Here is a 25,723-nt window from a genome sequence, read left to right as displayed (position 1 = left end):
AAGAGCATCATTAAAATTACTGAGCCCATCTTAATGGCTATAAAGAAAGCATTTCTTGGGAGATAACCCATGCTTTTATTTTGCTACTGTTTTGTTGTGTCTTGAAAGTTGTTACTACTGTAGAAACCTCTCCTTATTTTTACTTTATTGCATTGTTGTTCCAAGTAAAGTCTTTGATAGTAAGGTTGATACTAGATTTGGATTTCTGCGCAGAAACAGATTTCTAGCTGTCACGAATTTGAGTAGAACTCTCCGTAGGAAACTCAGACAAATCTGCGAAAATTCATGAGTGATCCTCAGATATGTACGCAACTTTCATTCAATTTGTTATTCTTCATCTGAGCATGTTAAGTGCCTATAAAAAATTCGTCTTTACGGACTGTTCTGTTTTGACAGATTCTGCCTTTTATTTCACATTGCCTCTTTTACTTGTGTTTGAATGGATTTCTTTGCTCCATTAACTTTCAGTATCTTTGGGTAATGTCCAGAACTGTTAGGAATGATTGTGTCCTCTCTGAACATGTGAATTTTTGATTATGCACTAACCCTCTAATGAGATTGTTTTGAGTTTGGTGTGGAGGAAGTTTTCATGGGACAAGAGAGGAGGATGATATAATATGATCAAGAAGAGTGAAAAGTCTAAGCTTGGGGATGCCCCCGTGGTTCATCCCCACATATTTCAAGAAGACTCAAGCATCTATGCTTGGGGATGCCCAAGGCATCCCCTTCTTCATCGACAACTTATCAGGTCACCTCTAGTGAAACTATATTTTTATTCCGGCACATCTTATGTGCTTTACTTGGAGCGTCTGTGTGTTTTTATTTTTGTTTGTGTTTGAATAAATTCGGATCCTAGCAATCCATGTGTGGGAGAGAGACACGCTCCACTTTTTTATTTGAACACTTCTGTTCTTCGTTTTACTTTAATATTCATGGCTAAAGTTGAAAGCCGCCTCATTGCTATTTGGTTGGAAACGGAAAATTCTTCATGTGGTAATTGGTATATTGTCTTGAATAATTTGATACTTGGAAATTGATTTGAGCTATCAATTAGATCATGTTTAAGCTCTTGCATCATGTAGTTTGAACCTATTAGTGGAGAATTACTTTAGAGCTTGTTGAAATTTGGTTTGCATGATTGGTCTCTCTAAAGTCTAGATATTTTCTGGTAGAAGTGTTTGAACAACAAGGAGACAGTGTAGAGTCTTATAATGCTTGGAATATGTTCTTATGTAAGTTTTGCTGTACCGGTTCATACTTGTGTTTGCTTCAAACAACCTTGCTAGCCAAAGCCTTGTACTGAGAGGGAATGCATCTCGTGCATCCAAAACCTTGAGCCAAAACATATGCCATTTGTGTCCACCATAACTACCTACTATGTGGTATTTCTCTGCCATTCCAAGTAAATTGCTTGCGTCCTACCTTTAAAATTTCATTCCTTGTCTTTGCAATATATAGCTCATGGGAAAATAGTTTAAAAACTATTGTGGTATTGAATATGTCGCTTATGTATCTTATTTCTTATAAGTTGCTTGTTGAGCGGTAACCATGTTTACGGGGACGCCATCAAGCTGTTACACCTTTGTTGAATATCATGTGAGTTGCTATGCATGTTCGTCTTGTCCGAAGTAAGGGTGATTTGTCATGATTAAATGGTTTGAGTATGCATATTATTAGAGAAGAACATTGGGCCGCCAACCAAAGCCATGTATCATGGTGGAAGTTTCGGTTTGGACATTAATCCTCAAATCTCTTATGAGAATATTATTCGTTGTTGAATGCTTAAGCATTAAAGAGGAGTCCATTATCTGTTTTCTATGTTGTCCCGGTATGGATGTCCTCAAGTTGAGATCTATCAAAAACGAGAAATCAAATGCGATCTATCTCCTTGGACCTTTGTATAGGTGATATAGAGGTACCCCTTTGTGACACTTGGTTGAAACATATGTAATGCAATGATAATCCATGGAAATCCGAGCTAATTAGGACAAGGTGCGAGCACTATTGGTATTCGATGCATGAGGCTTGCAACTTATAGGATGTTTTATGCATAACACATATGAATTATTACTAACGTTGACAAAATTGTTTCCATGTTTTCAAAATAAAAAGCTCTAGCACATAAGTAATCCCTGCTTCCCTCTGCGAAGGGACTTTCTTTTACTTTATGTTGTGTCAGTTTACCTACTTCTTTTTGTCTTAGAAGCAAACACTTGTATCAATTGTATGCATTGATTCTTACGTACTTGCTTATTTGCATTCATCATATTACTTTGCGTTGACAATTATCCATGAGATATACTTGTTGAAAGTTGAAAGCAACTGCTGAAACTTATATCTTCCTTTGTGTTGCTTCAAAACCTTCTATTAAGAAACTATTGCTTTATGAGTTAACTCTTATGCAAGACTTATTGATGCTTTCTTGAAAGTACTATTCATGAAAAGTCTTTGCTATATGATTCGATTGTTTAGTCATTATCTTTACCATTGCTTTGAATCACTTCATTCATCTCATATGCTTTACAATAGTATTGATCAAGATTATGATAGTAGCATGTCACTTCAGAAATTATCTTTGTTATCGTTTACCTACTCGAGGGCGAGTAGGAACTAAGCTTGGGGATGCCTGATACGTCTCAAACGTATCTATAATTTCTTATGTTCCATGCTAGTTTTATGACAATACTCACATGTTTTATATACACTTTATAATGTTTTTATGCATTTTCCGGGACTAACCTATTAACAAGATGCCGAGGTGCCAGTTCCTGTTTTCTGATGTTTTTGATTTCAGAAATCCTACACAGAAAATATTCTCGGAATTGGACGAAACAAAAGCCAAACCTCCTATTTTACCGAGACGGACCCAGAACACCGAAGGAGAGACAGAGAGGGGCCAAGGGGGCCCCACGGCACACGGCGGCGTGGCCAAGAGGGGGCGCGCCCAGCTATGGGGTGGGCCCCTCGGGACCCCTCCGACGCCGCCCTTTCGCCTATATAATCCTCCAGATGCGAAAACCCTAAAACACCCGACGATATTCCACGAAGAGTTCCGTAGCCGCCGCCATCGTGAAGACAAGTTTCGGGGGACAGAAGTCTCTGTTCCGGCACGCCGCTGGGACGGGGAAATGCCCCCGGAGTCATCTCCATCGACACCACCGCCATCTTCATCGCCGTTGCTGTCTCCCATGATGAGGAGGGAGTAGTTCTCTCCCGAGGCTAAGGGATCTACCGGTAGCTATGTGGTTCATCTCTCTCTCCCATGGTGTGATCTTTATGTGATCATGAGCTTTGTATCGCTATTAATCTATGTGCTACTCTAGTGATGTTATTAAAGTAGTCTATTCCTCCTCCATGATGTAATGTTGACGAGTGTGTGCATCATGTAGTACTTGGCGTAGGTTATGATTGTAATCTCTTGTAGATTATGAAGTTAACTATTACTATGATAGTATTGATGTGATCTATTCCCCCTTTCATAGCTATTGGTGACAGTGTGTATGCTATGTTAGTAGTCGGTCTAAATTGCAACGGTCTATTATGCACTCTAGAGGTTACTTTAATTTGAACTCCGAACGTTGTGGAGCTTGTTTCCTCCGGCTTGAGGTGTGCTTTTGTAGCCCTACACAATGAATGGCGTTTGTTATCCAACAAGAGAGTGTTTAAGAGTAGCATTTATTTATTCAGTTATGTGATCATTGTTGAGAGTGTCCACTAGTGAAAGTATGATCCCTAGGCCTTGTTTCTATGTATTGAAACCCCGTTTCCAACAAGTTCTACTACATGTTCGCTTGCTGTCATCTTTATTTCAGATTGCAATTACTACTTACAATCATCAATATTACTTGTATTTCACTATCTCTTCGCCGAACTAGTGCACCTATACATCTGACAAGTGTATTAGGTGTGTTGGGGACACAAGAGACTTCTTGTATCTTAATTGCAGGGTTGCTTGAGAGGGATATCTTTGACCTCTACCTCCCTGAGTTCGATAAACATTGGGTGATTCACTTAAGGGGAACTTGCTGCGGTTCTACAAACCTCTGCTCTTGGAGGCCCAACACTGTCTACAGGAATAGAAGCGTGCGTAGAAATCAGCGTGCTGACCGTGCAGGCCACGTGGCAACTTCTGATTTGCCGGTACCCGTTCGGGTAAGTGGATCTATCTAAGCCACTGGATCTAGATCTGACGGTACAAAACGAAAAGGAAAAAAAGAAAGGGGATAAGAAGGGGGAGATGCTCACTGCCAGCCGGAGCTGGAGAAGACGGTGGCGAGGCGGCTCAGACGTGGAGGTCGCCGGTGCTCCGGCGTTCTTCGGGGGCGGCGTAGGTGCCGACGGGGTGCGGCGGGCTGCGGCGAGGCGAATGGTGGTGCTGGCGCAGCGTTCCGCGGCCTCGGGTGGCCGGGACGGGCGGATGATGGCGGCGGCGCTACGGCGTGCTCCAACGAGAAATCGAGCGGCCTGGCGGCGCTATTCGGATGCAGCGTGAGGGGGAAATGGTTGAGGGGGAGCAGGGCATTAAGGGGAGCGCTCGGGGGCCGAGAGAGGGGTCGCGGGGGAGGTGGGGAAGGTGGCGAAGTGGGGGCGCGGCGTACGGGACGTGGGCGCGTGGTTTTCGGCCGGAGGTTCAAGGAGACGGCTGACAGGGTGGGCCCCACCTGTTAGCGTGAGAGGGGAGAGAGAGAGGAGGAGGAGGCGCGGGTTGGGCTACTGCTCGGCCGGGTTGGGCTGGCGTGACGCGGGCCGGCCCAGCTCGGTCGGTTTCTTCTTCTTTTTGTTCTTTTCCTTTTATCTTTATGTTTTCTGTTTTCTTTTATAACTTTTGGTTAAAACCTCCAAATGACTTCAAATTTGTTTCTAAAATTTTGTAAAATCCAGAGGATTGTTTTAGTACTAAAAGGGGCAAGTTTAATACACATTGGGAAGATAAATAAAATATATTTTGTTCATAGGTTAAATAGCAACATAACACAAATAGGGTTTTGACTTATTAAGGCTTATTTACTTAATTTGCCTTTTAATGCATGAATGACATGAATCCATGATGTTTTTGAATTTTGAAAACGTGGGATGTTACAGACTAACCCCCTTAAGATGAAGCACGTCCCAGGGCTTCGGAAAGGCTAGCAAATAGGTGGGGTGATCTTCTCGAAGATTATCTTCACGCTCCCAAGTTGCTTCTTCCTCAGTATGGTGACTCCACTGAACTTTGCAGAACTTGATTGTCTTGGTACGAGTATTCCTTTCAGCTCTTTCCAAGATCTTAATTGGTTTCTCCTCATAGGTAAAATCACTTTCCAAATGAACTTCCTCGAGGGGTACTGTATCCTTCAACGGGGTTTCTAACATCTCAGGGTGACATTTCTTTAACTGACTGACATGGAACACATTGTGCACGGCTGAAAGAATCTCTGGCAGTTCAATCCCATAAGCCACTTTTCCATTACGGGATAGGACTTTGAAAGGTCCAATAAATCTCGGAGCTAATTTCCCTTTGATTCCAAATCTTTTCACTCCTCGTAGAGGTGATACTCTGAGGTAAACTCTATCTCCAATTTCATAGGAAACATCGCTGTGCTTTTTATCAGCATAGCTCTTCTGCCTGGATTGTGCTTGTCGTCGTGGTGAACAGACAGATGCCATAGGATGGCTTAAGTTGGGGCCGAATGTGCGCTAGAGGATTCGGGGGAGGGTTTTGGTAAGACGAGAATGGAAATCGGGTGGAATACCGGTATCTTATTGATGAACTTGGCCTTAGCCAGAGGTTGAAGAAGAACAGTACAAGCTATCCTTCTAGCTGGTGAATCTCTCTATCGTCGTCCCCGCTGATGTCTACGCACGCTTCTATTCCTGTAGACAGTGTTGGGCCTCCAAGAGCAGAGGTTCGTAGAACAGCAACAAGTTTCCCTTAAGTGAATCACCCAAGGTTTATCGAACTCAGGGAGGTAGAGGTCAAAGGTATCCCTCTCAAGCAACCCTGCAATTAAGATGCAAGAAGTCTCTTGTGTCCCTGATACGTCTCCGACGTATCGATAATTTCTTATGTTCCATGCCACATTATTGATGATATCTACATGTTTTATACACATTATATGTCGTATTTATGCATTTTCCGGCACTAACCTATTAACGAGATGCCGAAGAGCCGGTTGTTGTTTTCTCGCTGTTTTTGGTTTCAGAAATCCTACAAAGGAAATATTCTCGGAATTGGACGAAATCAACGCCCGGGGTCCTATTTTTGCACGAAGCTTCCGGAAGACCGAGGGGAAAGGAAGTGGGGCCACGAGGCGCCGCCACGGCAGGGCGGCGCGGCCCGAGTCTTGGCCGCGCGGCCCTGGTGTGTGGGGCCCTCGTGTGGCCCCCCGCGTTGCCCTTCCGCCTACTTAAAGCCTTCGTCGCAAAACCCCCAGTACCGAGAGCCACGATACGGAAAACCTTACTGAGACGCCGCCGCCGCCAATCCCATCTCGGGGGATTCTGGAGATCGCCTCCGGCACCCTGCCGGAGAGGGGAATCATCTCCCGGAGGACTCTTCACCGCCATGGTCGCCTCCGGAGTGATGCGTGAGTAGTTCACCCCCGGACTATGGGTCCATAGCAGTAGCTAGATGGTTGTCTTCTCCTCATGTGCTTCATTGTCGGATCTTGTGAGCTGCCTAACATGATCAAGATCATCTATCCGTAATTCTATATGTTGTGTTTGTCGGGATCCGATGGATAGAGAATACTATGTTATGTTGATTATCAATCTATTACCTATGTGTTGTTTATGATCTTGCATGCTCTCCGTTATTAGTAGAGGCTCGGCCAAGTTTTTGCTCTTAACTCCAAGAGGGAGTATTTATGCTCGATAGTGGGTTCATGCCTCCATTAAATCCGGGACGGTGACGAGAAAGTTCTAAGGTTGTGGATGTGCTTGTTGCCACTAGGGATAAAACATTGATGCTATGTCCGAGGATGTAGTTATTGATTACATTACGCACCATACTTAATGCAATTGTCCGTTGTTTTGCAACTTAATGCCGGAAGGGGTTCGGATGATAACCTGAAGGTGGACTTTTTAGGCATAGATGCATGCTTGGATAGCGGTCTATGTACTTTGTCGTAATGCCCAATTAAATCTCACAATACTCATCATATCATGTATGTGCATTGTCATGCTCTCTTTATTTTTCAATTGCCCGACTGTAATTTGTTCACCCAACATGCTATTTATCTTATGGGAGAGACACCTCTAGGGAACTGTGGACCCCGGTCTATTCTTTACATCTGAAATACAAATCTGCTGCTATTGTTCTTTACTTGTTCTTTGCAAACAATCATCATCCACACTATACATCTAATCCTTTGTTACAGCAAGCCGGTGAGATTGACAACCTCATCTGTTTCGTTGGGGCAAAGTACTTTGGTTGTGTTGTGCAGGTTCCACGTTGGCGCCGGAATCCCCGGTGTTGCGCCGCACTACATCTCGCCGCCATCAACCTTCAACGTGCTTCTTGGCTCCTCCTGGTTCGATAAACCTTGGTTTCTTACTGAGGGAAAACTTGCCGCTGTACGCATCACGCCTTCCTCTTGGGGTTCCCAACGGACGCGTGCTGTACGCGTATCAAGCTCTTTTTCTGGCGCCGTTGCCGGGGAGATCAAGACATGCTGCAAGGGAGTCTCCACAATCCAATCTCTTTACTTTGTTTTTGTCTTGCTTTACTTTATTTACTACTTTGTTTGCTGCATTATATCAAAACACAAAAAAATTAGTTGCTAGCTTTACTTTATTTACTTGTCTTGCACTCTATATCAAAAACACAAAAAATTAGTTACTTGCATTTATTTTATCTAGTTTGCTTTATTTACTACTGCTAAAATGGCCATTCCTGAAAATACTAAGTTGTGTGACTTCACAACCACAAATAATAATGATTTCTTATGCACACCTATTGCTCCACCTGCTACTACAGCAGAATTCTTTGAAATTAAACCTGCTTTACTGAATCTTGTTATGAGAGAGCAATATTCTGGTGTTAGTTCTGATGATGCTGTTGCCCATCTCAATAACTTTGTTGAATTGTGTGAAATGAAAAAGTATAAAGATGTAGATGGTGACATTATAAAATTAAAATTGTTTCCTTTCTCATTAAGAGGAAGAGTTAAAGATTGGTTGCTATCTCTGCCTAAGAATAGTATTGATTCATGGACTAAATGCAAGGATGCTTTTATTGGTAGATATTATCCCCCTGCTAAAATTATATCTTTGAGAAGTAGCATAATGAATTTCAAGCAATTAGATAATGAACATGTTGCTCAAGCATGGGAGAGAATGAAATCTTTGGTTAAAAATTGCCCAACCCATGGATCGACTACTTGGATGATAATCCAAACCTTTTATGCAGGATCGAACTTTTCTTCGCGGAACCTATTGGATTCAGCTGCTGGAGGTACCTTTATGTCCATCACTCTTGGTGAAGCAACAAAGCTCCTTGATAATATGATGATCAATTACTCTGAATGGCACACGGAAAGAGCTCCACAAGATAAGAAGGTAAATTCTGTCGAAGAAACCTCTTCCTTGAGTGATAAGATTGATGCTATTATGTCTATGCTTGTGAATGATAGGACTAATGTTGATCCTAATAATATTCCGTTAGCTTCATTGGTTGCTCAAGAAGAACATGTTGATGTAAACTTCATTAAAAATAATAATTTCAACAACAATGCTTATCGGAACAATTCTAGTAATAACTATAGGCCATATCCTTATAATAATGGTAACGGTTATGGTAATTCATATGGGAATTCTTACAACAATAATAGGAACACACCCCCTGGACTTGAAGCTATGCTTAAAGAATTTATTAGTACACAGACTGCTTTTAACAAATCCGTTGAGGAAAAGCTCGATAAAATTGATATTCTCGCTTCTAAGGTTGATAGTCTTGCCTCTGATGTTGATCTTTTGAAATCGAAAGTTATGCCTAATAAGGATATTGAAAATAAAATTGTTACTACAGCAAATGCCATCCAAGTTAGAATTAATGAGAATATAAGATTGATGGCCGAATTGCATGCTAGGTGGGAAAGAGAAGAAAATGAAAAACTTGCTAAAGAGAATAATGTAGCTAAAGTTTGGACTATTACCACCACTAGTAATGTTAATGATTCACATGTTTCTGCACCTCCTACTATCAATGATAAAATAATTGGTGTTGGCAATGTTACTACTCCTAGTGCAAAGCGTGCAAAACTGCCTGAAACTGCTAAAACTGCTGAAATTGCCTGTGATAAAACTGCTGAAATTTTTTCCAACATTGGGGATGATGATCCCATTGCTTTAGATTATAATGGTTTGGATTTTGATGATTGCCACATCTCTGAAGTTATAAAGTTCTTACAAAAACCTTCTAAGAGTCCCAATGCTAGTGCTATAAATTTGGCTTTCACAAAACATATTACAAATGCTCTCATAAAAGCTAGAGAAGAGAAACTAAAACTTGAAACTTCTATTCCTAGGAAGCTAGAGGATGTTGGGAGCCCATCATTAAGATGAAGGTCAATGACTTTGATTGTAATGCTTTATGTGATCTTGGTGCAAGTATTTCCGTTATGCCTAAGAAAATTTATGATATGCTTGACTTGCCACCATTGAAAAACTGTTATTTGGATGTTAATCTTGTTGATAATGCTATAAAGAAACCTTTGGGGAGAATTGATAATGTTCGCATTACCGTTAACAATAACCTTGTCCCCGTTGATTTTGTTGTCTTGGATATTGAATGCAATGCATCTTGTCCCATCATATTGGGAAGACCTTTTCTTCGAACTGTTGGTGCTACCATAGATATGAAGGAAGGTAATATTAAATATCAATTTCCTCTCAAGAAAGGTATGGAACACTTCCCTAGAAAGAGAATGAAGCTACCCTTTGATTCTATTATTAGAACAAGTTATGATATCGATGCTCTGTCTCTTGATAACACTTGATATACACTTTCTGCGCCTAGCTGAAAGGCGTTAAAGAAAAGCGCTTATGGGAGACAACCCATGTTTTTTCTACAGTAATTTTGTTTTATATTTGAGTCTTGGAAGTTGTTTACTACTGTAGCAACCTCTCCTTATCTTAGTTTTGTGCATTGTTGTGCCAAGTAAAGTCGTTGATAGTAAGGTTCATACTAGATTTGGATTACTGCGCAGAAACAGATTTCTTTGATGTCACGAATCTGGGCCTGACTCTCTGTAGGTAGCTCAGAAAAATATGCCAATTTACGTGCGTAATCCCCAGATATGTACGCAACTTTCATTCAATTTGGGCATTTTCATTTGAGCAAGTCTGGTGCCTCAATAAAATCCATCTTTACGGACTATTCTGTTTTGACAGATTCTGCCTTTTATTTCGCATTGCCTCTTTTGCTATGGTGGATGAATTTCTTTGTTCCATTAATGTCCAGTAGCTTTATGCAATGTCCAGAAGTGTTAAGAATGATTATGTCACCTCTGAACATGTTAATTTTTATTGTGCACTAACCCTCTAATGAGTTGTTTCGAGTTTGGTGTGGAGGAAGTTTTCAAGGATCAAGAGAGGGAGATGATACAATATGATCAAGGAGAGTGAAAGCTCTAAGCTTGGGGATGCCCCGGTGGTTCACCCCTGCATATTTTAAGAAGACTTAAGCGTCTAAGCTTGGGGATGCCCAAGGCATCCCCTTCTTCATCGACAACATTATCAGGTTCCTCCCCTGAAACTATATTTTTATTCCATCACATCTTATGTGCTTTGCTTGGAGCGTTGATTTGTTTTTGTTTTTTGTTTTGTTTGAATAAAATGGATCCTAGCATTCATTGTGTGGGAGAGAGACACGCTCCGCTGTTGCATATGGACAAATATGTCCTTAGGCTTTACTCATAGTATTCATGGCGAAGGTTGAATCTTCTTCGTTAAATTGTTATATGGTTGGAATCGGGAAATGCTACATGTAGTAATTGATAAAATGTCTTGAATAATTTGATACTTGGCAATTGTTGTGCTAATGTTTAAGCTCTTGCATCATATACTTTGCACCTATTAATGAAGAAACACCTAGAGCTTGCTAAATTTGGTTTGCATAATTGGTCTCTCTAAAGTCTAGATAATTTCTAGTATTGAGTTTTGAACAACAAGGAAGACGGTGTAGAGTCTTATAATGTTTACAATGTGTCTTTTATGTGAGTTTTGCTGCACCGGTTCATCCTTGTGTTTGTTTCAAATAACCTTGCTATCCTAAACCTTGTATCGAGAGGGAATACTTCTCATGCATCCAAAATCCTTGAGCCAACCACTATGCCATTTGTGTCCACCAAACCTACCTACTACATGGTATTTCTCCGCCATTCCAAAGTAAATTGCTTGAGTGCTACCTTTAAAATTTCCATTCTTTACCTTTGCAATATATAGCTCATGGGACAAATAGCTTAAAAACTATTGTGGTGTTGAATATGTACTTATGCACTTTATCTCTTATTAAGTTGCTTGTTGTGCGATAACCATGTTTTCTGGGGACGCCATCAACTACTCTTTGTTGAATATCATGTGAGTTGCTATGCATGTCCGTCTTGTCTGAAGTAAGGGAGATCTACCACTTTAATGGTTAGAGCACGCATATTGTTAGAGAAGAACATTGGGCCGCTAACTAAAGACATGAATCATGGTGGAAGTTTCAGTTTTGGACATATATCCTCAAATCTCATATGAGAACATTAATTATTGCTACATGCTTATGCATCAAAAGAGGAGTCCATTATCTGTTGTCTATGTTGTCCCGGTATGGATGTCTAAGTTGAGAATAATCAAAAGCGAGAAATCCAAAATGCGAGCTTTCTCCTTAGACCTTTGTACAGGCGGCATGGAGGTACCCCTTTGTGACACTTGGTTAAAACATGTGTATTGCGATGATCCCGGTAGTCCGAGCTAATTAGGACAAGGTGCGGGCACTATTAGTATACTATGCATGAGGCTTGCAACTTGTAAGATATAATTTACATGATACATATGCTTTATTACTACCGTTGACAAAATTGTTTCTTTCTTTCAAAATAAAAGCTCTAGCACAAATATAGCAATCGATGCTTTCCTCTTTGAAGGACCTTTCTTTTACTTTTATGTTGAGTCAGTTCACCTATCTCTCTCCACCTCAAGAAGCAAACACTTGTGTGAACTGTGCATTAATTCCTACATACTTGCATATTGCACTTGTTATATTACTCTATGTTGACAATTATCCATGACATATACATGTTACAAGTTGAAAGCAACCGCTGAAACTTAATCTTCCTTTGTGTTGCTTCAATACCTTTACTTTGATTTATTGCTTTATGAGTTAACTCTTATGCAAGACTTATTGATGCTTGTCTTGAAGTACTATTCATGAAAAGTCTTTGCTTTATGATTCATTTGTTTAATCATGTCATTACCATTGTTTTGATCGCTGCATTCATTACATATGCTTACAATAGTATGATCAAGGTTATGATGGCATGTCACTCAAGAAATTATCTTTGTTATCGTTTACCTGCTCGGGACGAGCAGGAACTAAGCTTGGGGATGCTGATACGTCTCCGACGTATCGATAATTTCTTATGTTCCATGCCACATTATTGATGATATCTACATGTTTTATACACATTATATGTCGTATTTATGCATTTTCCGGCACTAACCTATTAACGAGATGCCGAAGAGCCAGTTGTTGTTTTCTACTGTTTTTGGTTTCAGAAATCCTAGAAAGGAAATATTCTCGAATTGGACGAAATAAACGCCCAGGGTCCTATTTTTGCACGAAGCTTCCAGAAGACCGAGGGGGAAAGGAAGTGGGGCCACGAGGCGCCGCCACAGCAGGGCGGCGCGGCCCAGGTATTGGTCGCGCGACCCTGGTGTGTGGGGCCCTCGTGTGGCCCCCCGCGTTGCCCTTCCGCCTACTTAAAGCCTTCGTCGCAAAACCCCCAGTACCGAGAGCCACGATACGGAAAACCTTACTGAGACGCCGCCGCCGCCAATCCCATCTCGGGGGATTCTGGAGATCGCCTCCGGCACCCTGCCGGAGAGGGGAATCATCTCCCGGAGGACTCTTCACCGCCATGGTCGCCTCCGGAGTGATGAGTGAGTAGTTCACCCCTGGACTATGGGTCCATAGCAGTAGCTAGATGGTTGTCTTCTCCTCATGTGCTTCATTGTCGGATCTTGTGAGTTGCCTAACATGATCAAGATCATCTATCTTTAATTCTATATGTTGTGTTTGTCGGGATCCGATGGATAGAGAATACTATGTTATGTTGATTATCAATCTATTACCTATGTGTTGTTTATGATCTTGCATGCTCTCCGTTATTAGTAGAGGCTCGGCCAAGTTTTTGCTCTTAACTCCAAGAGGGAGTATTTATGCTCGATAGTGGGTTCATGCCTCCATTAAATCTAGGACGAGTGACGTAAAGTTCTAAGGTTGTGGATGTGCTTGTTGCCACTAGGGATAAAACATTGATGCTATGTCCGAGGATGTAGTTATTAATTACATTACGCACCATACTTAATGCAATTGTCCGTTGTTTTGCAACTTAATACTGGAAGGGGTTCGTATGATAACCTCGAAGGTGGACTTTTTAGGCATAGATGCATGCTCGGATAGCGGTCTATGTACTTTGTCGTAATGCCCAATTAAATCTCACAATACTCATCATATCATGTATGTGCATTGTCATGCTCTCTTTATTTGTCAATTGCCCGACTGTAATTTGTTCACCCAACATGCTATTTATCTTATGGGAGAGACACCTCTAGTGAACTGTGGACCCCGGTCCATTCTTTACATCTGAAATAAAAATCTGCTGTTATTGTTCTTTACTGTTCTTTGCAAACAATCATCATCCACACTATACATCTAATCCTTTGTTACAGAAAGCCGGTGAGATTGACAACCTCACTGTTTCGTTGGGGCAAAGTACTTTGGTTGTGTTGTGCAGGTTCCACGTTGGCGCCGGAATCCCTGGTGTTGCGCCGCACTACATCTCGCCGCCATCAACCTTCAACGTGCTTCTTGGCTCCTCCTGGTTCGATAAACCTTGGTTTCTTTCTGAGGGAAAACTTGCCGCCGTACGCATCACACCTTCCTCTTGGGGTTTCCAACGGACGCGTGTTGTACGCGTATCAGTCCCCAACACACCTAATACACTTGTCAGATGTATAGGTGCACTAGTTTGGCGAAGAGATAGTGAAATACAAGTAATATGGATGATTATAAGTAGTAATTGCAATCTGAAATAAAAATGGCAGCAAGCGAACATGTAGCAGAACTTGTTGGAAACGGTGTTTCAATGCTTAGAAACAAGGCCTAGGGATCATACTTTCACTAGTGGACACTCTCAACAATGATCACATAATTGAATAAATAAATGCTACTCTCAAACACTCTCTTGTTGGATAACAAACACCATTCATTGTGTAGGGCTGCAAAAGCACACCTCAAGCCGGAGTAAACAAGCTCCACAACGTTATAAAGGAATCACACACGATGCAGACACTGTCACCATCACACCGTGGAGAGTGACTCCGGAGTTCATATTAAAGTAACCTCTAGAGTGCATAGTAGACAAGAGTAACATCTACATATTCAACTAGATTACAAAGCTCATGATCACATAAAGATCACACCATGGGAGAGAGAGATGAACCACATAGCTACCGGTAGAGCCCTCAGCCTCGGGGGAGAACTACTCCCGCATCAGTCCGGAGGCGGGCATGGTGATGTAGAGCCATCCGGTGATGATTCCCCTCTCCGGCAGGGTGTCGGAGGAGATCTTCTGAACCCCCGAGATAGGGTTGACGGCGGCGGCGTCTCTGGAACTGTTCTCGTATTTTGGCTCCCGGTCCTAGGGTTTTCGGAGACGAAGGAATAAATAGGCGAAGGGGCAGCGTCGGGGGAGCCAGGGGGCTCCCTCCCCACACCTTGGCGCGGGGGGCCCCACTGCCGCGCCGCCCTATGGGGTGGGCCCCCTGCTGGCCTTCCTCGACTCTTCTTCGGTCTTCTGGAACACTCCGTGGAAAATAGGGCCGTGGGCTTTTGTTTCGTCCAATTCTGAGAATATTTGTAAACCAAATTTTCTGAAATAAAAAACAGCAGAAAACAGGAACTGGCACTGTGGCATCTTGTTAATAGGTTAGTCCCAGAAAATGCATAAAAACATTATAAAGTGTAAATAAAACATGTAGGTATTTTCATAAAACTAGCATGGAACATAAGAAATTATAGATACGTTGGAGACGTATCAAGCATCCCCAAGCTTAGTTCCTACTCGCCCTCGAGTAGGTAAACGATAAAAAGAATAATTTCTGAAGTGACATGCTACCAACATAATGTTGATCAATACTATTGTAAGGCATATGAGATGAATGAAGTGACTCAAAGCAATGGTCTATAGTTTGCTAACAAAAAGATAATGACTAAACAATCTGAATCATATAGCAAAAACTTTTCATGAATAGTACTTTCAAGACAAGCATCAAAAAGTCTTGCATAAGAGTTAACTCATAAAGCAATAGATTCTTAATAAAAGGTTTGAAGCAACACAAAGGAAGATTTAAGTTTCAGCAATTGCTTTCAACTTTCAACATGTATATCTCATGGATAATTGTCAACACAAAGTAATATGATGAGTGCAATAAGCAAGCATGTAAGAATCAATGCACACAGTTGACACAGGTGTTTGCTTCTAAGATAGAAAGAAGTAGGTAAACTGACTCAACATAAAGTAAAAGAAAGGCCCTTCGCAGAGGGAAGCAGGGATTAAATCATTTGATAGAGCTTTTCAAGTTTTGAAATCATAAAGAGAGCATAAAAATAAAGTTTTGAGAGGTGTTTGTTGTTGTCAACGAATGGTAGTGGGCACTCTAACCCCCTTGTCAAACAGACTTTCAAAGAGCGGCTCCCATGAAGGACATTATCTCTACCAAGCAAGGTAGATCATCCCTCTTCTCTTTTGTTTACACATGTATTTTAGTTTTATTTATAGATGACACTCCTCCCAACCTTTTGCTTTCACAAGCCATGGCTAACCGAATCCTCGGGTGCCTTCCAACATTTCACATACCATGGAGGAGTGTCTATTGCAAAATTAAGTTGCTTACTGATAAATCAGGGCAAAACATGTGAAGAGAATTATTAATGAAAGTTAATTAGTTCGGGCTGGGCACCCCGTTGCCAGCTCTTTTTGCATTTTTTTTGGATAAGCGGATGTATATGCCACTAGTCCATTGGTGAAAGTCTGCCCAACAAGATTGAAAGATAAAACACCACATACTTCCTCATGAGCTATAAAACATTGACACAAATAAGGAGTAATAAAGTTTTGAATTGTTTAAAGGTAGCACATGAAGTATTTACTTGGAATGGCAGAAAAATACCACATAGTAGGTAGTTATGGTGGACACAAATGGCATAGGTTTTGGCTCAAGGTTTTGGATGCACGAGAAGCATTCCCTCTCAGTACAAGGCTTTGGCTAGCAAGGTTGTTTGAAGCAAACACAAGTATAAACCGGTACAACAAGACTTACATAAAAACATATTGCAAGCATTACAAGACTCTACACTGTCTTCCTTGTTGCTCAAATACTTTTACCGAGAAAATATCTAGACCTTAGAGAGACCAATCATGCAAACCAAATTTCAACAAGCTCTACGGTAGTTCTCCACTAATAGGTTTAAACTACATGATGCAAGAGCTTAAACATGATCTACTTGAGAGCTCAAAACAATTGCCAAGTATCAAATTATTGAAGACAAGTATACCAACTACCACATGAAGCATTTTCTGTTTCCAACCAAATAGCAATAAGTGTTGCGGCTTTCAGCTTTTGCCATGAACATTAAAAGTAAAACGAAGAACACCGGTGTTCAAATGAAAAAGCGGAGCGTGTCTCTCTCCCACACAAGCATGTTAGGATCCGATTTATTCAGAGAATGAAAATAACAAAACGAAAATAAAAGCAAACAGACGCTCCAAGTAAAGCACATAAGATGTGACGGAATTAAAATATAGTTTCACTAGAGATGACCTGATAAATTGTCGATGAAGAAGGGGATGCCTTGGGCATCCCCAAGCTTAGACGCTTGAGTCTTCTTGAAATATGCAGGGATGAACCACGGGGGCATCCCAAGCTTAGAATTTTCACTCTTCTTGATCATATTATATCAGTCTCCTCTCTTGATCCTTGAAAACTTCCTTCACACCAAACTCAAAGCAATCTCATTAGAGGGTTAGTGCATAATCAAAAGTTCACATGTTCAGAAAGGACACAATCATTCCCAACACTTCTGGACATTACCCAAGGTTACTGAAATTTAATGGAGCAAAGAAATCCACTCAAACACAGTAAAAGAGGCAATGCGAAATAAAAGGCAGAATCTGTCAAAACAGAACAGTCCGTAAAGACGAATTTTTTCGAGGCACTTAACATGCTCAGATGGAAAAGCTCCAGTTGAATAAAAGTTGCGTAAATATCTGAGGATTACTCATGAATTTTTTCAGAATTTTTAGATTTTTCTACAGAGACAAAAGCTCAAATTCGTGACAGCTAAAAATCTGTTTCTGCGCAGAAATCCAAATCTAGTATCAACTTTCTATCAAAGACTTTACTTGGCACAACAATGGAAGAAAATAAATATACGAAGGTATTGCTACAGTAGTAACAAGCACCTTGACTCAAATATAAAACAATTTTGCATAAATAAAACAATGGGTTGTCTCCCAAGAGCGCTTTTCTTTAAAACCTTTTAGCTAGGCATGATAATTTTCATGATGCTCTTATAAAGATGAGAGTTGAATATAAGAGAGCATCAAAAAGCAAATACCAAACACATTTAAGTCTAACCCACTTTCTATGCAAACGAATCTTGTAAGAAAACAAATTATTGAAGCATGAAGCTACTATCATAGAAAGACAAAGCAAGTGCAACTTCAAAATTTTCAACAAAAAGAGAGGTGACTTAATATTATTGAGATATATAAAACCATGTCTCCCTCTCTCATAATAAGTTTTAGTGGTATCATTGATAAACTCAACAATATAGCTATCGCATAAAGCATTCTTATCATGATCCACATGCATAAAAGTATCATTACTCTCCACACAAGCATAATCAATTTTATTAGTAATAGTGGGAGTAAAACTATCACATCCATCATTATAATCATCATAAATTGGAGGCATAGAATAATCATAATGAATTTTATCCTCAATAGTAGATGGACTGAAAATATCACAATCACCATAACGAACTTGAATATGATAGACAAGCTGTATATTAGAGAGATGGTTTTGGGTAATCCCTCCATAACTATGACAAGTTTCATGAGGATGACTATAATTATAACCTATGTCATAGTATTCTTTATAATAATTGTCAAAGATTGGAGGCATAGTGTCATCGTAAGAAATAGAATAGTTATCTTCCAAAGTGTGTTCATCTGTAAACATACCATCATTGTTACTAGAAGGAGATGTATCAAACATATAATCATCAGTAGCAAAAGGATTTTCAAACACCTCATCCCCAAGCTTAGAGCTTTCTATATCATCATGGGAAGAAACATGGATAGTACTAATACTATGGCAATTATTAACATCATCATTTTCAGAATTAGTGTCCCAGAGATCTTCAATATCAAAAGAAGTGTGCTTTTCCCAATCATGATCACTAATATAAATAACAGTCATAGGTTCATCATCAAGTTCAGAATCATCGAATTCAGAATTATAAGTATCAATTGTAATAGGAGCAACAAGTTTGGGAGAAGATACCGTTTCCTCTCTCCTTTTACTCCTCTTCTTCTTCTTCTTCTTCGTTCCCTTCTTCTTCTTCTTTTCCCCTTTAGGAGGGAGAGGCTTGAAAGGAAGCTTCTCCACATAACCTGGTTTATTATTAGAAACAATAGAAGAAACTTGGGAGGATACCTCTCTTTCATTAATAAGAACAAAACACATATTAGTCCTGTCATATTTTGGTAAAGTCCCATCCTTTATAACACTTTGTATGTAGGTGTTGGCATGGCAATTATTAACACAATAGAGATAACATCCATGCAACACACTATTCATATCAAGATCACTCATATCTAACAAAGAAATTTTTCTTGATAACTCTTCACACCCCAAAAATAAAGTAAGTTCATCATGCTGATTAGAAGTGATCATGTTATCACAATATAGACTTGAAGTACTCATTAAATTAGAAATACTATCATCATGAACAGAACATTGAAAATTAAAATGACCCACTTCATAGCAAAGTTCACAAATAAAAGGATGGAGGTCACGAACTTTTTCACCAAGATCTTTTAGAGCCTTGTACCACATTCTAGTTTTTTCATTCCTATGATAGATACAATATTCATCTTCGATTTGATTAATTCCACAAGGTCTATGCATTCCACAAAAATTAACATGCTTATAAGAAATAGTATTTTTAGAAGTTTGGGCATGTTTATTGCGATCATTAACAACAATTTATTTTCCATGCAAGTGTCTTTGAAAGGTTCATGATACACGTCCCAATTTCCTTTAGGAACATTAATATGAGAAGCAAAGGTTCTACAACAATCAACAATAATTTGAGAATCAAGACCATAATTATCACTAAGCTTTTGAAAACCAGCAGTTTCAATGAAAGACTTAATGCATTCATATTCATAGTTTATACCGATTCTTTACCTTTGTCGTTCTCCCAATCTTCATTATTGCTTTGAATTCTTTCAAGAAGATCCCATCTAGCTTCAACCTTCTTACTTGTGAAAGAACCCTGTGAACATGCATCTACATAATCCTTATAATGACTTGAAAGCCTTGCATAAAAATTAGTAACAATTATTTCCTCAGAAAGGTCATGGTTAGGACATTTGAGTATTAATGTTTTTAGTCTTCCCAAGCTTGAGCAATGCTTTCTCCATCATGAGGGTAAAAATTATAAATGCGATTCCTATCTAGATGCACTTCATGAAGAGGATAAAATTTAGAGTAAAAGAGAGATTCAAGCTGTTTCCAATTCGATGGTTGTTGATCCAGCAGCCTATACCATTCCTTTGCTTTGTCCTTAAGTGACAATGGAAATAGTTTCCTCATAACATTTTCTCTTGATAAACCTGCAATCTCAAATAACTCACAAAGTTCTGTAAGTTTAGACAATTGAACACTTGGATGGACTGATCCATCCCCTACATACTGATCATTCATAACCCTTTCAACAATTTTCATAGGTATTTTAAAAGGAATACTTTCAACAGGTGGGTTTGGAATATCATAAGCATCATTCGAATTACCACATATTGGAGACAAAGCATTATCAAGGCAAAATACTTCTTCCAAAGCTGAGGAGCAAAAAAGATTATTTTTATATAAACTAGCTTCCCCAAGCTTGGGTTTTTCCATAGCATTAAAAGTAATGGTGTTCAAAAAATTTATACTAATAACATTACTACCACTATTATGCAGACAAACTTCCATAGGTTTTTTAATTTTCTCTTCAAAAGTATCATGTCCTAATTCAATATAAATTCCATAAAGATCTCTAATTTTTTTGTTGTTTTCCATTAAGCCTAACTAGTGAAATAAAAACAAGAAACAAAAAGATATAGTTGCAAAATCTTAAGGAAATAGCTTCGAGCACTCACACACCGGCAACAGTGCTAGGAAATAGCTTAGTAGTCGGAGGATGTGAATACCTTTTACCTTACCTCCCCGGCAACGGCGCCAGAAAATAGCTTGATATCTACGCACACTTCTATTCCCGTAGACAGTGTTGGGCCTCCAAGAGCAGAGGTTCGTAGAACAGCAGCAAGTTTCCCTTAAGTGAATCACCCAAGGTTTATCGAACTCAGGGAGGTAGAGGTCAAAGATATCCCTCTCAAGCAACCCTACAATTAAGATGCAAGTAGTATCTTATGTCCCCAACACACCTAATACACTTGTCAGATGTATAGGTGCACTAGTTCGGCGAAGAGATAGTGAAATACAAGTAATATGGATGATTATAAGTAGTAATTGCAATCTGAAATAAAAAATGGCAGCAAGCGAACATGTAGCAGAACTTGTTGGAAATGGTGTTTCAATGCTTAGAAACAAGGCCTAGGGATCATACTTTCACTAGTGGACACTCTCAACAATGATCACATAATCGAATAAATAAATGTTACTCTCAAACAATCTCTTGTTGGATAACAAACACCATTCATTGTGTAGGGCTGCAAAAGCACACCTCAAGCCGGAGTAAAACAAGCTCCACAACGTCATAAAGGAATCACACACGATGCGCACACTATCACCATCACACCGTGGAGAGTGACTCTGGAGTTCATATTAAAGTAACCTCTAGAGTGCATAATAGACGAGAGTAACATCTACATATTCAACTAGATTACAAAGCTCATGATCACATAAAGATCACACCATGGGAGAGAGAGATGAACCACATAGCTACCGGTAGAGCCCTCAGCCCTCGGGGAGAACTACTCCCGCATCGGTCCGGAGGCGGGCATGGTGATGTAGAGCCCTCCGGTGATGATTCCCCTCTCCGGCAGGGTGCCGGAGGAGATCTTCTGAACCCCCGAGATAGGGTTGACGGCGGCGGCGTCTCTGGAACTATTCTCATATTTTGGCTCCCGGTCCTAGGGTTTTCGGAGACGAAGGAATAAATAGGCGAAGGGGCAGCGTCGGGGGAGCCAGGGGCTCCCTCCCCACACCTTGGCGCGGGGGGCCCACTGCCGCGCCGCCCTATGGGGTGGGCCCCCTGCTGGCCTTCCTCGACTCTTCTTCGGTCTTCTGGAACACTCCGTGGAAAATAGGGCCGTGGGCTTTTGTTTCGTCCAATTCCGAGAATATTTGTAAACCAACTTTTCTGAAATCAAAAACAGCAGAAAACGAGAACCGGCATCGTGGCATCTTGTTAATAGGTTAGTCCTAGAAAATGCATAAAAACATTATAAAGTGTGAATAAAACATGTAGGTATTGTCATAAAAATAGCATGGAACATAAGAAATTATAGATACGTTGGAGACGTATCACCCGCGCAAGAGTGTGCTCCCTCTCCTTATATAGGGGAGAGGGTGGCTTACAAGGGAGGAAACCCTAACGGCATCTTTGACTAGACAAACTACTTTACAAAGCCTCTTTGGCCTCAGGTGACGCCGGTAGGTCTTTAATCAAGGAAGATGACGTCCTCTGGTAGCTTTTATGTCATCATCTGCTTTGGCACCAGGGCTTCGTTTAAAGCTAAACTGCTTCGCTCATCCTTGTCTTCTAGTCTTTGAGAGAATCTTTGACCAGACTGCCGACGTGCTACAGTACTGTCTATGCCGGTACTCCGGTAGCTTCTTAGCCTATTCCGGTATACCCCTCCTAGGATACCGGTATCGTTTCTCTTAGCCATGAACCTATCTTTGTTATTCGGAATACTCTTTAAACCAGTATGTCAATAGTCCAAACGAGGCAAGTTCGGCATGCCTTTGGCATACCGGGGGTCATCCCCCCAACATTAGTCCCCGAAGCTGGTATAGTCCGGCGGATCCTATCCGACGGACCATGCCAGGTTCCCAGTTAACGTACCGGTTTAACTCTTCCGGAAACCAGCTCAAAACCTTCCGGCGTCTCTGCCGAACCCATCTCAACATACCGATCTTTTCCGGTAGCTTTGTCATTAAATCCTCCTCGATGAGGTCGAGAATATTTTGGGAACAGCGCCTGTCAGAGACATGCGCCTGTCAGGGGTCACTTCCCCTCGACTCCTGCACTCGCATTTAATGCAGCGCACCGGATCCCCGCCTGTGATGACCCAGCGTACCACTACATGGTGTAGTACACAAGTCGTTGACATAACACAAGTGAAACACCGTTCCACTCATATTACATCTCTCAGAGTGGTACAACAGAAACATATGCGAGTCCAAGGTATGTCTATAGAAGTACACACGAACTGTTTACATAACTTTACAGTGAGGTAAAACTTCAAATAAAGCTCCAGAAGAACAACTCGTAGTCTATCTTATTGCTAACTCAAGTTTAAGAGCTACTTGGCTTGCTATAGAATTCTAGCTACTTAGGTGCTAGGATTAGGGAAAGGTTCCCTTCTATTACTAGTCTAGGTTTTCATTTTAGCTGATGCGAAGTTGACTCCATTGACTTCTTTGATTGAATTCTTCATCTTGTTGCAGTTGACTCCTTTGTCTTCGAGTTCCACGGTAGTTTCTCCTTCGGTGCATTGATCTAAGAAGGGGGTTCAAACGAGATAGAATGAGTACGAGCGTACTCAGCAAGTTCATATTAGGAAAATATGTGTATCATGCACTAGCTACGACCATAGACCGAGAAAGTCATAGGCCAATGCAAGTTTTCATAAACATTTCTTCAAAAGGTTTATTTTATTCCGAAAACTATGCCCGTCGGTCTTCACAGAGTTGACCGAACTTCGTGGAGTTCCTTTCCCGCCGCGTTCGCAGCTTCCTTCCCGAACAGGGAGTGACAGATCACAATTCAGTATCCTCTGCAGAGGTGCGTTACTTTTCCCATAAGAGAACTTATCCTTGTTGCCAACCGAGTAGCATGCTCGTCCACACTTCCTTTGGTGTGAGGCCGGGTGTAAGATCCAAGCCCACACCGCCTTCTCCGCGACTGCAAACCCACCCTTTTGTCCGACCCTACACCTCCAGTAGACTTCCCCCGATAATACGGCTTTACTCATGGTGTACTCCGGACAATCCCTCATAGATCGTTGAGCTTATCATCACTAATGGATGGGGATTTAAAAGGATTTCCCAACCTATTGCGGCAGTGCCTCCAGCACCCCACCAGCTCTCCGATCCGTTGGCGTGCAGAAGGGAAAATGTCACATCCCAAATTTTCCAAATTTTGAAATGTGAAACGAAAATAAAATAAATTCTTGTTTGTTTGTCTTAGTTGAAAATTTACAATGAAATAAAAAAATTGGTGTTACTTAAAAGTTTTCCCAAAAATGGAGTTTTCAAAAACATGCATTGCATTTATAAGCATCATGGCATCTTTGCATTTCCTAGGAATTTTGAGCGAAATTCAAATTTATAAAGAAACCTTATACCCGAAGTAATGCAAATAAAGTCATATAGGTATGTGTGCCAATTTCAAATTTTTCAAATTGTTTTAAAAATGATTCCAAAATATTCTTCATTGAATAAGGAATCCACTGATATTTTATTTAGATTTTTCTGACTTGATTTGATTCAATTTTGATCAAATATGGTTGTCAAATTAATTCCAAATTTCTATTTCAGAAATCTAAATAAATAAAAGAAAAACAAAAAAAAAACAAAAAGGAACGGGAATCTGGCCAGGCCAACTCTAATGAGCCAGCCCAGCCAGGCCGCACACACGCACGCCCGAGAAAACAATCGAGGCAGCGAACTGGCCGAACAGCAGCGTCGCGCTTCGTTTCTCTTCTTTCCTCACGAGCGGGCCCCAGCGCCACGTCATCGCCTTCAAGCCCAGGCACGAAGCGTCGCACAGCACACGCATGAACGCACAGTCAGTTTCATGTGTTTACTCCTGAATTGATTCCGGGCGTTTTAAGCCACCATTTAACGAGCCGTTTGTCCCTACATAATCTCCACACCCTTCTCTTCATTTCCCCCCAAACGGCATATCCTGAGAGGCCCCAGGCTGCTCGAATTCGAGCTCGGAGCTCCGCAGCACTGCCGCACTAGTTCGTCGAATTCGGTGAGCACGGTCCACCTTTTGATCTCTAGTTTCTTCCAAACATCCTATTTCTTCCTTGCGCATCTCTCAAAACTTGTTTCGTAAATTTTGGTGCACCAGAGCAACATCTTCATTTTCATCTGTGAGACTATCCACCGGAAGGATTTTGTGTTTTCGGACGGAGCAGTGTGCCTGGATGTTCCGTAGGCCTTCTGCTACATCAGTGAACTTCAGAAGCCCTTTCGTCAACATTCTGATCAACTACCTTACCAGCAGCATCGTTCTCGACATCATCGTCGACTGCGTGTTCTAAGATCGGTATCGTCTCTTTTAATCTCGTGTTGCTTCATACACCTAGCACTAAATAAAATAGGAGAGCAACCAGAGCTACGGTAGGAATTAGATAGAACATCCCTTCCAATTCACCTGGATAAGAATTGCTTTAATCGATACATACAACGTCACCTAGGCTTCCAGCTTCTTTCCCAATTCAGATTTTTCGTGAGTTAGCAGCTTAGTCTGAACCTATAGATAGTTTCAGTAAAATTCGTTTTCGGTTAGTTTGTACGTGTAACTTCAAAAGTGTATATCTTGTGTTCTGTTCATCCGAATTATGCAAATTAGATATCGTTGGAATCCCTAGAAAATATAGAATCCAGTGGAACTATAATATTGCACTTTTGTATCATATTTTTACACAGTTTTTGCAGAAACTCAAATAGAGTATTTTGGCTATATAAATAGTTCCACAAATTATTTTTTTTAAGTGATTTCTTTTGAGATTAGAAGAAAATGGAACCCTCTGTACAGTAACATTATAACAAGAAAAACGTGGCCCTGCTTATTTTATATGTGGTATTTGTTTAGTTGTGTATACCTTTTCTAGTGATAGAAAATGTTTTTAATAGTTTAAACAACATTAAAATTGTATCATGGTATCATGCATATAGTTGAAACCAGAGAACATATTAAGTTGATGTTCATGTTTAATCC

This window comes from Lolium rigidum, chromosome 6, assembly GCF_022539505.1.
Source record: "Lolium rigidum isolate FL_2022 chromosome 6, APGP_CSIRO_Lrig_0.1, whole genome shotgun sequence".
NCBI classification, from domain to species: Eukaryota; Viridiplantae; Streptophyta; class Magnoliopsida; order Poales; family Poaceae; genus Lolium; species Lolium rigidum.
Note: the sequence above shows the minus strand (reverse complement) of the source record.